The sequence below is a fragment of the Myotis myotis genome, unplaced genomic scaffold (genome assembly GCF_014108235.1).
Source record: "Myotis myotis isolate mMyoMyo1 unplaced genomic scaffold, mMyoMyo1.p scaffold_m19_p_9, whole genome shotgun sequence".
Classification (NCBI taxonomy): domain Eukaryota; kingdom Metazoa; phylum Chordata; class Mammalia; order Chiroptera; family Vespertilionidae; genus Myotis; species Myotis myotis.
The window spans coordinates 84,840,405-84,855,710 of NW_023416401.1; the positions used below are offsets into that span (position 1 = coordinate 84,840,405).

Here is a 15,306-nt window from a genome sequence, read left to right on the forward strand (position 1 = left end):
ATATATGGTTTTAAATGATCACCGAACGAGATCACTGCTATCTGGAACTCTGATTCTCCTTGGTATGCGCAACAGCATAAATCGCACAAAATGACGTGCCGTTTTAGAAAGCATGATCAAGATTTTGCGAGAAAGTTGGGGGCTTTATTGTATCTATATTCCCTATAGGATGCCAATTTTGACCTGAATTTTCTTTCCTTTCTTGGGTATGTCTTAAATCCTGCAAATTGCTCTGCCAAATGTTAAATACCACTTTTCATTAAATAATAATTAGCAAATATTAAATGTGCATTCCTATTTTAGGAGAGCAGTAATCTGAAAGTATTTCAATTGGTATTTGTATATACTGTACCTTTAAAAACCACATGCTCTTAAACAATAGAAATTAAATAAAAAGCAAATTAATGAATCTAAAATTCATAAGGACTTGAAATTTTAGTCATTACCATGTGATATGGTGTATACATTTAGCAGCACATTTAGCCTTGAAATTGGTGTCAGGAATGAATTCTAGTCCAATGAGCTGCCACCTTTTATGTGGATGATTTAATAAAAATCCATGTTCATGGTGAACAGCATGTAAGGTTGCCAGATAAAACACAGGATGTCCAGTTTAATTCGAAGTTCAAATAACTGAAAAACATGGGGTTTTTTTTCAGTTAAAATGTGTTTTGTGTTTTTTTTTCAGTTCAGGATAAGTGTGTCCCAAATAGTACAGTAGCCATATTTATACTAAAAAAAAAAAAATTCATTGTTTATCTGAGATTCAAATTTAAGTTGGAATTTTGTATTTTTATTGGCTAAATCTGGCAACCCTAACAACATGGATTACCTGACAATCTGGAAGAGCAAAATGGCTAGTCTAATTTTTTTTAAAATTACAGTTGACATATAATAGTGTATTAATTTTAGGTGTACAACATAGTGATGAGACATTTATATAACTTACAAAGTCTAATGCCCACCTAACATCATACAAAGGTATTACAATACTAGAGGCCCAATGCAAAAAATTCATGCAAGAGTAGGCATTCCTTCCCCCATCTGCTGGCACTGGCTTCCCTCTGGCACCTGGGACCCGGGCTTCCCTCACAGCCTCCACTTCATCTGAAAGGTCATCCAGAAGGACATCTGGTCTAATTAGCATATTACACTTTTATTATTATAGATTATTGACTAGATTCCCTATGCTATGCTTTACATTCCCACGACTGTTTTTATAACTGGCAATTTGTACTTCTTAATCCCTTCCCATTTTCACCCATCCCCCCAACCCCACTCCCATCTGGCAACCACCAATTTGTTTTCTGTATTTATGAGTGTATTTCTATTGTGTTTGTTCATTTCTTTTGATTTTTAGATTTCACATATAAGTAAAAGCATATGGTATTGGTCTTTGTCTGACTTATTTCACTTAGCACAATACCCTCTAGGTTCATCCATTTTGTTGCAGATGGTACGATTTCACCCTTTTTTAATGGCTGAGTAAGATTCCGTTGTATACATGCACCATGTCTTCTTCATCCAATCTCCTATTGATGGTCACCTAGGTTGCTTCCATATCTTGGCTATTGTAAGTAACGTTGCAATGAACCTAGCAATGCACATGTCTTTTTAAATTAGTGTTTTGGATTTCTTTGGATAGATACCCCGAAGTGGAATTACTGGGTCATAGGTAGTTCTATTTTTAATTTTTTGAGGAACCTATATACTGATTCCATAGTGGCTGCACCAATTTACAATCCCACCAATGAGGGTTCTCCTTTCTTCACATCCTCACCAACAGTGTTGTTTATTTATTGTTGATATGTGCTGGACTCATTCATATCTATAAGAGGCATGGACCTTCCTTCAACCATTAAATAAATCTTGCCTTCCCTCCCTTCTTCCTTCCTTCCTTCTCTCCTTCCTTCCCTCTGTCCTTCCTTTCTTCCTTCCCTCCCTTCTTCCATCCTTCCTTCCTTTCTGACCCCTCACCCCCGCATTGTTTTCACCCTTCTCATCATGTCAGTGGTGCTTTGGCTCCACAGCAGCTTCCAGTCCACATGGACATGTAGAGGTGACCCAGCAGCTGTGCTGACTGTATAGCAGCCCAAGTGCCGGGCCTGCCCCAGGTGCTTCATGAACATTTTTTCACTGTATTCCCACAACAGCCTGTGAGGGAGAGGTGGATCCAACCAAATTCCAGGAGAGGAAATGGAGGCCGAGAGTCTGCCTGAATTCCCCAAGATTCCACAATGTCTGAGCCTCACTCATTTTCACCTAGCTAGAAAGCCAGCACTCCATGCCCGGCACGGTGCTGATCCCAGGGAATGAACCAGTGGCCAGGACAAGAGAACGCCTTTGAGCCTAGTGACAGACATAGATGGGCAGGCTGGGGGAAACATTGAGTGGAGCCCATGGGAGGGCATCTGCTCACTTCAAGGGAAGTGAAGAGGGGACTGGTGTTTAGGAGGCAGCGTGATGTTAGGGGAAGATTCTGGCTGCCAAGGTCCGGAGCCTGAGTTCAAACCCCAACTCCTGAACTCTGGTTGATGTGCCCTGTAAAATGTGGACATATGAAAGTTGTGAGGATTAAGTAAATGTATGCAGTTCTTTTCCATAAAGCCTAGCACATAGTAGGTTCACAAGAAAATCTTATTCTAGACTGTCACTACAGGGCCCTGCCATGTCCCTCAGCCTCTCCTGAGATATATAAAGTTTGCAGTCTTGATGGCCATGGTGGCTCAGTGGTTGAGCATCGACCTATGAACCAGGAGGTCACGGTTCGATTCCCAGTCAGGGCATATGCCCAGGTTGCAGGCTCAATCCCCGATCATGCAGGAGGCAGTGGATCAATGATTCGCTCTCATCATTGATGTTTCTGCCTCTCTCCCCCTCCCCCTTCCTCTCTGAAATCAATAAAAATATATTTTTTTGGGGGGGGACCCTTGCAGTCTTCCCAGCTGATTAATGACTGGGCAGGTGATCCATGGGCCCTCAACCTGCAGTTTAATTATAACGATCTCAACTGACAGCAAAACTAGCACTCAGTGGCCTCTTCCTCTGAGCCAGGCATGCTTGTTCATCTCATCCTGATTTTTCAAATAGCTCAAAAGGTTTCATGATTTTTCTGAGAACACACAGTAAATGTACAGGTGACATTCAAACCCAGGGCCGCCCCATACTCACCAACTGGTCTCGGCCCCCCGGTTTCTCCTCCACCTTGCCTGGTGGTTTCTGGGTGCTACTCAGGCTAGGCGTACACATTCAACAGTGCAGAGAAAAGGCTGTAAATGTGCCTCAGCGTTGAGTGATGAACAAGGAGCAAGGCCTCTCCTTGGAGGTGCAACTGCGATCCAAATATTGCAACTCAGGGGCCGCGGCCCGACCTGCAGGATAAAGCCCCGCATCCTCACTCCCTGAGCGTTGATGTCCTTGTTCGGTGAGGTAATCATACATTCACCATATGGTGCAAACCAAGAACTGGCCCAAATTCCGGTGCAAGTAGACGTCTAAGAGTTTTGTGTGTGTTTTTTAAATCCTCATCCTGACTTTCTGGAATTCATTTTGAGAAACAGGGTCAACCACAGGATGACAGCATTTCCAGTGCAAGCGAGAAACAAATGCACCGCCTCTCCTAACGTTTCCACTTGACCAGGCGACGGCTTGGCGCCCCTGCGCTTGAGCGCGCTCAGTCTCCCTCGCACGTCCCCCTCATTTGGACTCCTGAACGCTCAATCCTGACGTGTATAATTTGGTGCTTTAATATAGAGTAACATTATTTTTCATTTACTCCAATCTGCCATCAGTATCATCTTTTCATTTAACCAGATGCAATTCTTTTTTCTTCCGCTAAATTGAAAATCCATGAGCGACAGGGAGTGCAATGTTTTAATTAGCTCATATTTTTTATATGGATTTATGTCTTTAAAATGCATTTGTGTAATTCTTCAGCTAAATTAAAAACGTCTTTCTGTGAAAGTGAGGAGGGGAAAATAAAGAGCTAAATGGTGTCATTAGCTTAGGTAGATGCGGGTGGAGAGCAAGGGCTAGAGAGGGACAGCCTCTACCCCTGGAGCACCTCCTGGGCCGATTTTGAACTTGCCCTTTATGTAAAGAAGTCTTTCTCTATAACGATTTCTCCAAAATGGCTTCAGGAGGGATTTTTTTAAAGGCCCCGAATAGGTAAACAAGCAGTTACCTTCAAGGAACTAATTTGAAACTGAACCCACCACGGAACAAAACAGGGGAAAAAAAAGAGAGAGAGAGAGAAGTCATAATGATAAACAGTTTTCTCCTGCATTTCTCTCTTTGTCTTTTTTTCTTTAAAAAAAAACTATCAAGTTTAAAGCTTTCTGCAGTGCTTTTTTGCCTGCCTTATAGGAGACAAGTGACATTGCGTGGTAAATGGGAGAAAAAGCCATGCAGAACTGAAATCTCTCCGGCGTTGACACTAACTTGCCCTCTATTGTTGGGAGCGAGCAGGAACTCATGATTGTTCATCAGACGGCCTTAATGCGGCTCCGGCGTTCAGCTATAATTTCTGCTTGCATTTATAATTACTGTCATAGACTGCACACCTCAGTGAGCAGATTAAAGCTATAAACTATTTAGCCGCGGCTCTAAGACGAGGAACTTGATTTGTCTGGCAGGAGTTATTTGTTAGGGAGCTTGACACATCACATAAAAATGACTCGACTTGATGAAGAACAATGCGGTTTTAGCAATGCAGGGATTTTAAATCAGCCCCGACGCCACGCCCTGCAAGAGTCACAGGGCCGCTTGTTAAATGATATGTAGGCCACGGAGGTGACAGAGTGCATGCGCTAAGGGAACCAAAATAGAAGAGGATTTGGGTGCCGTGGCTGTCTCTCCTGACGCTTCCCCAGAAGGCACAGGAGCTGGTTGGAAGCCAGTGTCATGTCCTCTGAGTCAGTCCCGTGTGAAGGTGTCAGGAGGCTCACCTGGCAGGACACGGGGATGCCACGAGCCAAAGGCACAGGTCACATTCTGGGGGAGGGCGGGTCTTAGGGAACTTGTGCTGCTGTTGACAACGTTCACCTCTCCAAACCCAGGAGGCCAGGGCGATGCAGAGAGGAGGCCAGGGCGATGCTTTTTCCTGAACACTCTTTATTTCTTTGTTTATTTCCTGTGTTTGACTTGCAGGAGGCACAGGGTATGTGTAGGCCTGGAGGACATTATCCTAGTGGGCTAATCTCCTAGTGATGCTGTGAACACTCAAAAAGTAATCCGAGTTCAGGTTGATGAGAGGGGCTGGCTCCGCCTCCCCCTTTCTCCGCCTTGGTTCCTGGTGAAATGAGTTTGAACGGTGCCTCGACGCTGGGCCTGGCCCACCAAGCAGGTGCCCGACCAGCTTCACTCTTCTCTCTGTTTTCCACCTTGGCCACCTGCTTCAAAAAAGATGTGTTTGCTGAAGGCTTAAGTCCAGGTGTGGGATGGGTTGTGCCATTTCATTTGAAGAAATAAGGAGAGAGTTGAGTGCAGATTTAACTAAACAGCTCTGGGGTGTAACAAGAAAGAACCGGGCGGAGCTGGGCTGCCCCTGAGATGGGACGGAAGGAGCTCTTATCTGCCGCTCTTCCCCTCTGACGCCCCCTTCTCTCTCTGCACCAGCTACAGTCCGGGTCACCGGTGCCAACCATGCTTAGCAAGGTCTGCCTTGGCATTCTCAGTGCAGAGGTTGGTGGTGGTGCTGATGAGGAAATGTGCTGAGAAAAGGAAGTGCTTAACGCAGAGCCTGGCGGTGCCCACCTCACTGCCGTTGATGCTGACAGAGCACCAACATGTATGGAGCATTTAGTGTCCCAGTTATCGTGCTAGGCCCTTTCATAGGTTATCACGGTTAACCTTAACCCGGAAGCTATGAAAAAAGACCTGTGATCACTCCAGCTTACGGGTGAAGAAGCCAGCCCTCGGAGAGGTGGGTGACCAGCAAGGCCACACAGATAGTCACTGGCAGGGCTGGAAATCAGGTGTGGACAAGGCAGTGACTTATCATCAGCCAGAATTTGGGCCCACAATTCTCCCAGCACCTTTCTGGGGTCCCATGTGTTATATTCTGTTGGGTGCTACACCCAGGTGTAAGACATGAGCCCTGTCCACAGGTTATACTCATAGGGGAGGGAAAATGAATGGGGATGTGGGGGAGGAGCAATATTTAAATATCCTGAAAGCCCAAATCTTTGACAGAGACAACTTTCTACCACTTGGGCCCTCCAGCAAACTGGTACTTTCAGTGTGCGTGGCTTTATCAGGTATTTTGTCATCAATAGGGGAAAAAAAATGATGTTTCAGGTTATATTATTTTCAATCCTACATTACTCGATTTCACAATCAGATAGTTCTATTTCTGTTCACCAGAGGATTTTGTCATGTTTAATTGTTTACGCCCCCCTCTCCACTACCCCCCATACTTGCTGTAGCCTCCACTTCCCCCTTTGTGGCCTTCCTGTGGATTCTCTGGTGTGCTGTAACCATGGAGATGGGTCCCTATTGGGTAGTGTTGGCTCTGGCTTAGAAGTCAAAGAACCAATCAGAACCTCATCATCCCAGAAATGTAAGAGAATGAACATGGGAGGCCATTGGAAGAGGAGGGAAGGGGGAGGCCTGTCAGGAAGTGTCGGAGCCGGGACTTCCGGGTGCAGAAATCCCGTAAAGGAGGCATAAGGCTGCTGAGCTCAGTGAGGAAGGATGTGGGCATTGGGACTGCAGGTGTACCTGAGGGCCTAAGGCAGGTCATGTCACCTCCCTGGACCTCAGCTGCCCCACTGTGAGGTGGCTGCGTGAAGTCTGGCTGCAGGGAGCATTATGAGGATAAAAAGAGAGAACCTAGTAAGGGTTCTCCTAGTGCTGTATCCAGTGCGTGGAAATCCCTGATGAAGGAGAGCTTCTCTCATAATTGTTCAAATACAGCAATAGTGATTGCCCTGGCCGGTGTGGCTCAGTGGGCTGGGCGACGGGTGTCCTGTGCACCAAAAGGCTGCTAGTTAGAGTCCAGGTCAGGGCACATGCCCGGCTTTTGGGCTCGGCCACCTGTAGGAAGGGGGTGATCCTAACTTCCTTTGGACATTCTCTATGTGTGAAATGACAGTAATGCCTGTGTCACTCATCAGGGAGGCGAATCAGGTAAATAAAGAATGTAAACCCCTCAGCACAGCACCCGGGCTTTGCACAGCACAGGAAGTTTGAGGAAGTGAGAACCAGTCCCAGCCCCAGGATTGGTGCAGAGGACTAACACTGCCATGAGGCTTGGCCTCTGAGTCAGAAATGTTTCCTGGGCTGCTCATGCCCATGGAGCCCTCAAATGCCTTCAGGTGAACGAGTCGAGCGGGTCTGCATTCTCGGTGGCAGGTGCATCAGGACCTCCATTCCATTGCCCTTCAGCCCCTCCTCCCGGAGAGCCTGCTCCCTGCCTAGCTTTGTTCTGAGTGCTGAGCTCCCCTGAGGGGGAGGGAGCCCAGGCCTCACATCCAAGCAGCGGACAGTGGGTAGTGATACTAACAGCTAGCGTTTCTGAGCACATGAATGAGAGTAAACGGTGTCTAAGAATGAGGGCTGCCAGGGGATACGGGGCGCTGTAAGGGACCATGACAGGGTCCCCCACTTTAAACAGGGGGTCAGGGGAAGAAGACAAGGAAGCGAAAAAAGAGCCAGGCACGTGGCAAATTAGGAGCGTTGGTGTGTTTGCTTCAGGGAAAGGCCGGGGGATGACAGCTGGGGCTGGCGGGTGGGACAGGAGTCGGGGGAAGCAGGTCAGGACTTTGTAGAACATCCGAAGCTTTGGGTTGGCCTCCCTAAGCGCAGTGAGGAGCCACTGGCGGGGCTTCAGCAGGCAAGTGGCATGATCTCCTTTCTCCCACAGAAGATCACTCTGGCTACTGAGTGTGCCATGGATGGGAGGGGGCAAGGGCAGAAGTGGGGGCTGGGAGCGGGGAGCGGGGGACTTGTGGGGCAGGGGCAGTGTGGAGGATGTGGAAGGCAGGGTGGTCGGGGCAGTAGTGGAGCCAGGGAGCTCGGGGGCCGATGACCGGCTGCAGGGGAATTCCAGGTCATTTGGAACCAGGCTTGCCTAGGAAGAAGGGATGTCAGACTAAGACATGGAGGGCGTTAGGACAAAAGCTACCAACTTCTCAGTGGGCTGTAGACACAACTGCTCTTCCTGCATGGCCCCTGGTCCTCCCCAACTCCAAAGGCAGGCCGTTTCTGCCTGTTTCCCAAGAAGAACCCCTTTTGATTCAAGTAAACCACAATTTTTATGCCACGGGAAGTATGAAGTGCTCAGCCCCTGCTGTGCTCGCCTTCCTATTTTTCCGTCCTAATTTAATTCCTCCCTCAGTCTGTACATCAGCCCCTCCTCCGAGCATCAGCCCTAGGTGGTCCGGACTTCGGCGCAGATTTACTGGCAAGATGAAATGGAGGAACACATTGTTTTTCCAAGATGATTTAATGACCTTTTGGGGCATCCCCGTGACTGCTGAAATCTTCCATAATTATTCCATTTGGGGGCAGAGAGTTCTGTTGATCAGAGGAAGGTTGATGGAGATGTCAAATGTCAATAAATTTGCAATCCATAATTGTAACCACTTGATGCTGGAGCAGACCGGGGAAAGGCTTAGTCCCAAGGCCATGAATTGTTGCACCAACACAAGTACCAAAGCATTACACGTGCAAAAGCACTGCCCTGTCTTCCCTTCCTGCACAAGCCTTGTCTCTCTCCCAGCCTTGTTTTTCCTACGTATGTCCTTGTCACTGCTTCCTTCCCCAAGGAGGGACATGCTTCAGGCTCTACTGTCCAAAGACTTCTTAGTCCACCTCCTCCCAGAGCCAGTGATGCTACAAACACAGCCACGTGTGTCCCCTTGACAACCTCCCAACCTCCCTAGGTTTTTTGTTGTTGTTCTTTTGTTGGTTTTGGGGGGTTTTTTTGGTCTTGTCCAGCTCTCTTTAACCCCTCCTAGAAACCAAACATTATTTCTTTTCTGCTTTGTTGCTTTCCGACAGCATGAATGTTCCTAACAGTGGGGGGAAATACCCCCATATAAGCACACCCCTTGTGGGCTTGCTCTTTGACAAGTGTGAGGGATCTGGAAGATGCAAGAAAAGCTCAGAAGTCGTGGCAACACATGACAGAGGCATTTGCATAACACTCGTCTGATTCCTTGAGCTCACCTTAGCAAGTTTAACCTCTGTGTCTCTAAGTTCCCAGTTCAAAAATGCAGTCTCCTCTGTCCTCGTGTTAATTTTTAAATTATATATCATTGTGGAGAGGCTCTTGTGGCGAATATGATGAGCCATTTTCACATCTGAAATGGGGAATTATAACTGGACATTAGTGGTCACTTATAAGTCACCGCAAGCAAAGTGGCATCTGTAACCACACGGCATTAATTGGGAAGAAACGCAGAGCATGAGCAAGGGACCTGGGAGGGGGAGGGGGTCACCAAGAGAGGACGGTCCAAGCCGATGGTCACAAACTCCTCGGCGGGCTGAGCACCCAACCCCAGTGCCTCCAGGGATAAGTTGAGGTTTGTCTAAAGCTGGAATTCTGCTCTGTGGCTTCTTCTTATTTTTCCTACAAATATTTTTAAGTGGAAACTTCCTTGGAGGTTGACAGATGTGGAGTAAGGCTCAGTAGGGATCCGCGGAAAGGCAAGAGGATCTGTGGAGCTGAGGCAGCATCGCCGCCAGCCCACTGGAACATGAGCCGGGCACTGGGCATGGGAACCCAAGTTTGGGGTGGCTATGCCCACCCTGGCTGGAGAGTACAGGGAGGTCTGGGGTCCAGCTGCCTGGGTTTGAATCCCAGTGTGGTATTCACTAGTAGTAAAGCAGATGTCCGAACCTCTCTAAGACGCAATGTCCTCCTCTATAGGACTAGGATAACTGTCCTGCCTCAGGGGTTGATGAAAATAAATCATCCAGGTGATGCTTTAAGTCAATGGTTCTCAAACTTGAGTGTGTATCGAATCATCTGCAGGGCTTGTTAAAACCCAGATGACTGAGCCCCATCCCAGCGTGTCAGATTCAGTAGATCGTGGGCGGGGCCATAGATTGTGAATTTCTCACAAGTTCCCAAATGATAAGAGGATGCTGGCCCAGGGAACCACTGCTTTAATCACAGTAGCTGGCATGTGGTAAGAAGTCTAAAAAGTTCGCTCTTATTAGCTTTCATTGAGTCTTCGACCTGACACTCTGTGTGGAGCTCAAGGGCAGAGGAAAGGACCAGAATCTCGGAGAGTAGGGGGTGGCCTGGAAGTTTGCATGGCTCCGCTGAGACCACTAAGGAATAGGCGATACCGGCTCAGGTGTTTCTACTGTATCTGGAAGTCTCCTATCTGAAGAGCCTTGATTGGCCATCAAGGGAACAGGTCCTCGTCTTGACTTAGCTTGATACCTTTCTTGACTCTGAAAAGATGGGTCATAAAATTCTTTTGGAAGCAATAGTTAAAGCTGTTCAGCATGTTAACTCTAAACTGTGTTTATCAAAATCTCTTCTTTATAATTGACTGCAAACCAACTCAAACTTAATTTAGCAAAACGGAATTCATCGGCTCATCCAAGGGTAGAGTTGGTCTCATACACAGATGAATCCTAGTTTCCAAGCCTGTATATCATCAGAACTTGGTCTTTCCCTGTCTTTCAGCTCAGGTTTCCTCTATGTTGTCTTCTTTTTCAGACAAATGGTAGAGCTCTTGGACCAGACCCAGGAATTCATCCTCCCAGCATAGGAGTCTGTCTCTCAAGGGTGCCAATAAAATATGGAGATGAGTTTAGTTGGCCTGTGGAATCACATACTCTCAAAGCAATGCCTGTGGCTGGGAGGATGGATGGCCTTCTCGGCCTGGGTCAGACACACACTCCTGGAAGCAGTGAGGTTGAGTCAGCACTTTACAACGTGGCTGACATGGGCCTGCCCAGAGGGTTTGTGATATCAGCATTGGGAGGAAGAGGAAAGAACCTAAACCCAATTCACGTTGTTCAGTCTTTACCTAGACCACCTTTTCACTCTTCTGACACCTGCTCTTTTTTTTTATTCTGAAATGACAGTGAGTGTCCCCACTCTTCTCCTAGGATCTATGAATCCTCCTCTCTCCCATGCCTCCCACCACTCTCCATTTCATCTCTAATTTTTCTTGACTGGACCTCCATAATGCTTCTTCCACTTCTGCTTGCACCGCAGTTAGGTGGTGGAAGCATACCCTGTCTCTTGCAAGGACTGGTGAAGTAGCCACCGTTAGACATTCTCATCTCTACTTACAACTCTGTGCCAGTTTGCCCAGCACAGATATGCCAGATTCAAAGTCATAACTCAAAGTTCATTCCATAAGGAAAAGAGCTATCATTCCATGAGTGTTTTTTTCTACCTCAGGGACTTTAAACACAGTCTTTCTTATCCTTCTATTAACCATTCTCATCATTTAAATATCAAGTTAAACACCATTTTCTTTAAAGACTCTTTCCTGAAAATCTAAGGAATCATCAAGCATTTTCTATAAACGGCCAAATAATAAATATTTTCACGGTTGTGTCCACACAGCCTCTGTCACAACTACTTAATCTGCCATTGTGGCATAAAAGCAGTCACAGGTGATATGTAAAAGAGTGGACGTGGCTAAGTTCCAATAAAACTTTATTGATGGACACTGAAATTTAAATTTTATATTATTTTTATGTGTCATAAAATATTCTCTCTCTTTTTTTCTTTTTTTCCAGCCATTTAAAAAGGTAAAAACCATTCTTTGTTTGTGGGCCCTAAAAAAAAAAAAAAAAAAAAAAAAGAAAGAAAAATCAGTAGTGGGCCAGATTTTATCCAGGGACTATCATTTGCCAAGCCCTGACCTAAAGCCATAAAGCCCTCTTGCATGTGTCTTTCTCATCACCTTATTTTACTTCCTTTATTAGATTTATAACTACCTGGTATTATGTTACTTATTTGTGCATTTTCTTTTTTTTTTAATTAAATCTTTATTGTTCAGATTATTACATTTGTTCCTCTTTTTTTCCCCCATAACTCCCCTCCTCCCAGTTCCCGCCCCACCCTCCGCCCTCACTCCCCACCCACTGTCCTCATCCATAGGTGCACGATTTTTGTCCAGTCTCTTCCCGAATCTCCCACACCCCTCTCCCCCCCAAGAATAGTCAGTCCATTCCCTTTCTATGTCCCTGATTCTATTATAATCATCAGTTCATTCTGTTCATCAGATTATTTATTCACTTGATTCTTAGATTCACTTGTTGATAGATGCATATTTGCTGTTCATAGTTTGTATCTTTACCTTTTTCTTCCTCTTCCTCTTCTTAAAGGATACCTTTCAGCATTTCATATAATCCTGGTTTGGTGGTGATGAACTCCTTTAGCTTTTCCTTATCTGTGAAGCTCTTTATCTGACCTTCAATTCTGAATGATAGCTTTGCTGGATAAAGTAATCTTGGTTGTAGGTTCTTGGTATTCATCACTTTGAATATTTCTTGCCACTCCCTTCTGGCCTGCAAAGTTTCTGTTGAGAAATCAGCTGACAGTCGTATGGGTATCCCCTTGTAGGTAACTGAGTTTCTTTCTCTTGCTGCTTTTAAGATTCTCTCTTTGTCTTTTGCTCTTGGCATTTTAATTATGATGTGTCTTGGTGTGGTCCTCTTTGGATTCCTTTTGTTTGGGGTTCTCCGCTCTTCTTGTACCTGTAAGTCCATTTCTTTTACCAGGTGGGGGAAGTTTTCTGTCATTATTTCTTCAAATAGGTTTTCAATATCTTGCTCTCTCTCATCTTCTGGCACCCCTATAATTCTGATGTTGGTACGCTTGAAGCTGTCCCAGAGGCTCCTTACACTATCCTCGCATTTTTGGATTCTTTTTTCATTCCGCCCCTCCGGTTGGGTGTTATTTGCTTCCTCGCATTTCAAATCATTGACTTGATTCTTGCACTCCTCTGGTCTGCTGTCAGGAGTCTGTATAATATTTGTTATTTCAGTCCATGTATGCTTAATTTCTAGTTGGTTCCCCATCATAACATCAAGGGTCTCATTAGTTTTCTTGTAGATCTCATTAAGTTTATCGGCAGCTTCTAAACAGTTCTTGAGAGACCTTAAAAGTGTGGTTCTGAACTCTATATCTTCCATTGACAATTTTGTCCTGTTTCTTTGTCTCCGCATTTTGTTATGCTTTCTTGGTGCACCCCCTAGTGGTCTTTGTGCGCAGTCTTGTAGTTAAGCCTTGATTGTTGTAGCTAATACCAGGGAGGGTTTGACCTCCAGGCCAAGTCTATTTGTGCATTTTCTTGTGTCTGGCACTGTGTTAGGCTCTCAGGATATAGCAGTACACAGAATGGAATTTTCCTTTCCTTCACAGATCTTCTAGGAGGAGAAAGACAGGAAACTAGAAAACAAATTCATAAACATGGTCATTTTGGATCCCATGAAGGAAATAAAGTACTAAGGGCCTATAGAATAGTGCTCATTTATCTTGAGAGGTGACAGCTGAGACATGAAGGATTGAGGGAACCCGTTCTGAAATGAGTGAGAAGAGGATTTCAGACAGGAACAGCAGTGCAAAGACCCTGTGGCAAGTAAGAATGGAGTTTTAGGGGAAACTGAAAGAAAACCAAGATTGCTGGAACTCTATGAGCTCAGGGTGAAATCATTTTGAATATCTAGCGCAGACCCACTTGTGCAGGCCATGGTGACGACTCTGGATTATTCTGAGTTCATTAGCGAGTTTTGAGTAAGAGAAGGGCATGACCCAATTGGCATTTCTAAAGACAACTCTGGCTGCTCCTCAGGATGGATCTCAGATGCACGCATGTGAATGTGCCTGTCTTCCCTTCACAGGAAGTTCCTTGAAGACCTCAGACATGGACCCTGCACAGATTAAGCCCTCAACAAAAACTTTGTGAAATTAATGCATTAATTAAAACCATTAACACAGCATAACTTTTTCTTGACTCCTTGACAGCAAGACTTTTTATAGCTAGGTTCCTGAAGCAGGTCAATTTACATCATAAAATTCAAAAATTACAGCTTATAACAAAAAGTGACCTCCCGTTATATAAAGTGGAAAACAAGCAAATTAATACCAGAGGTAATAAATGTCTGGACACTAATGGGACTTGAGCATAAAATATGTTCCCAGGGTCTTGGGAATAAGGATTCAAAATGAGGCTCAAATTCCTCAGCACCATTTAAATGAAGGTCCCCATTCCTAGTCCAACTAGAATGAAAGCAGCCAGAGCTGCATTCTCATTCTTTCTCTTCGTCCAGTCAGCAATGTTTTTGGTTTTTGTTGTGGTGGTTTTTTTTTAATTTCCTTATTGGTTAAGGTATTACAAATGTGTCCTCATCCCCCCATTAACCCCCAACCCCCTCCCCCACACTCATGCTCTCATCCCCCTGTTGTCCGTGTCCATTGGTTTGGCTTATATGCATGCATACAAGTCCTTTGGTTGATCTCTTCCCCTTACCCCACCCTCCCCTACTTTCCCTCTGGGGATTGATAGTCTGATCGATGTTTCTCTGTCTTTGGATCTGTCCCTGTTCGTCAGTCTATGTTGTTTTCTATATTCCACAAATGAGTGAGATCATGTGGTATTTATCTTTCTCTGACTGGCTTATTTCACTTAGCATAATTCAGCAGTGTTTTTGAACACATACTCTGCACAGGCACTGGAATCCAGGAACGAGCAAGACAGAGCACTCTGCCCCTCGTGGAGTTGACGTGCTGGTTAGTCTCAGTGGTGGGGACAGCAGCCCAGAGAGAAACACAATCATTTCGGTGCTATAAGTGCTAAGAATACAGGGCAATGGGGTGGGAGAGGGAAGACTACTGGAGATGGTGGGCAGAAAGGCCTTTCTGGGGACGTGACTTATTCGCTGAGGTCTGAAAAATGAAAAGCAACTGAGCATCCACCTAGTCAGAGAATGAGAGCTCCAGGCAGAAGGAACAGCACATGCCACGTCCCGGAGGTGAGGAAACGCTGGGCATGTTCAAGGCAGTGTCTAGCACAGGGGGTCACAAACTTGCTCTGTCACAGGACCGGGTAGTAAATACTGGGCGCTCTGCAGGCCATGCAGTGTCTGTTGCAAGTACCGGCCCTGCCATTCCACCACCAAAGCAGCCATAGCTGATACTTGAAGGAGTGGGTGTGGCTGTGTTCCAATAAAACTTTATTTACAAAAACAGTTGGAGGGCCGGATCTGGCCCTTGGGCTGCATTTTGCCAGCCCTGATCCAGTAGGACTGTGTCTCAGGTAAGAGTCCCAGAAGCAGACCCTGACATCAGGATTCCTGGCCAAGTGGTTTCTTAGGAATGTGCTC

At 45.8% G+C, this 15,306-nt stretch overlaps 1 protein-coding gene across 1 annotated transcript in view; it reads left to right on the forward strand.

The window, feature by feature from the left end:
* The window catches only part of TSHZ2 (teashirt zinc finger homeobox 2), a 429,408-nt gene that overhangs the window by 253,233 nt on the left and 160,869 nt on the right, over positions 1 to 15,306 (forward strand). The window lies entirely within an intron of this gene.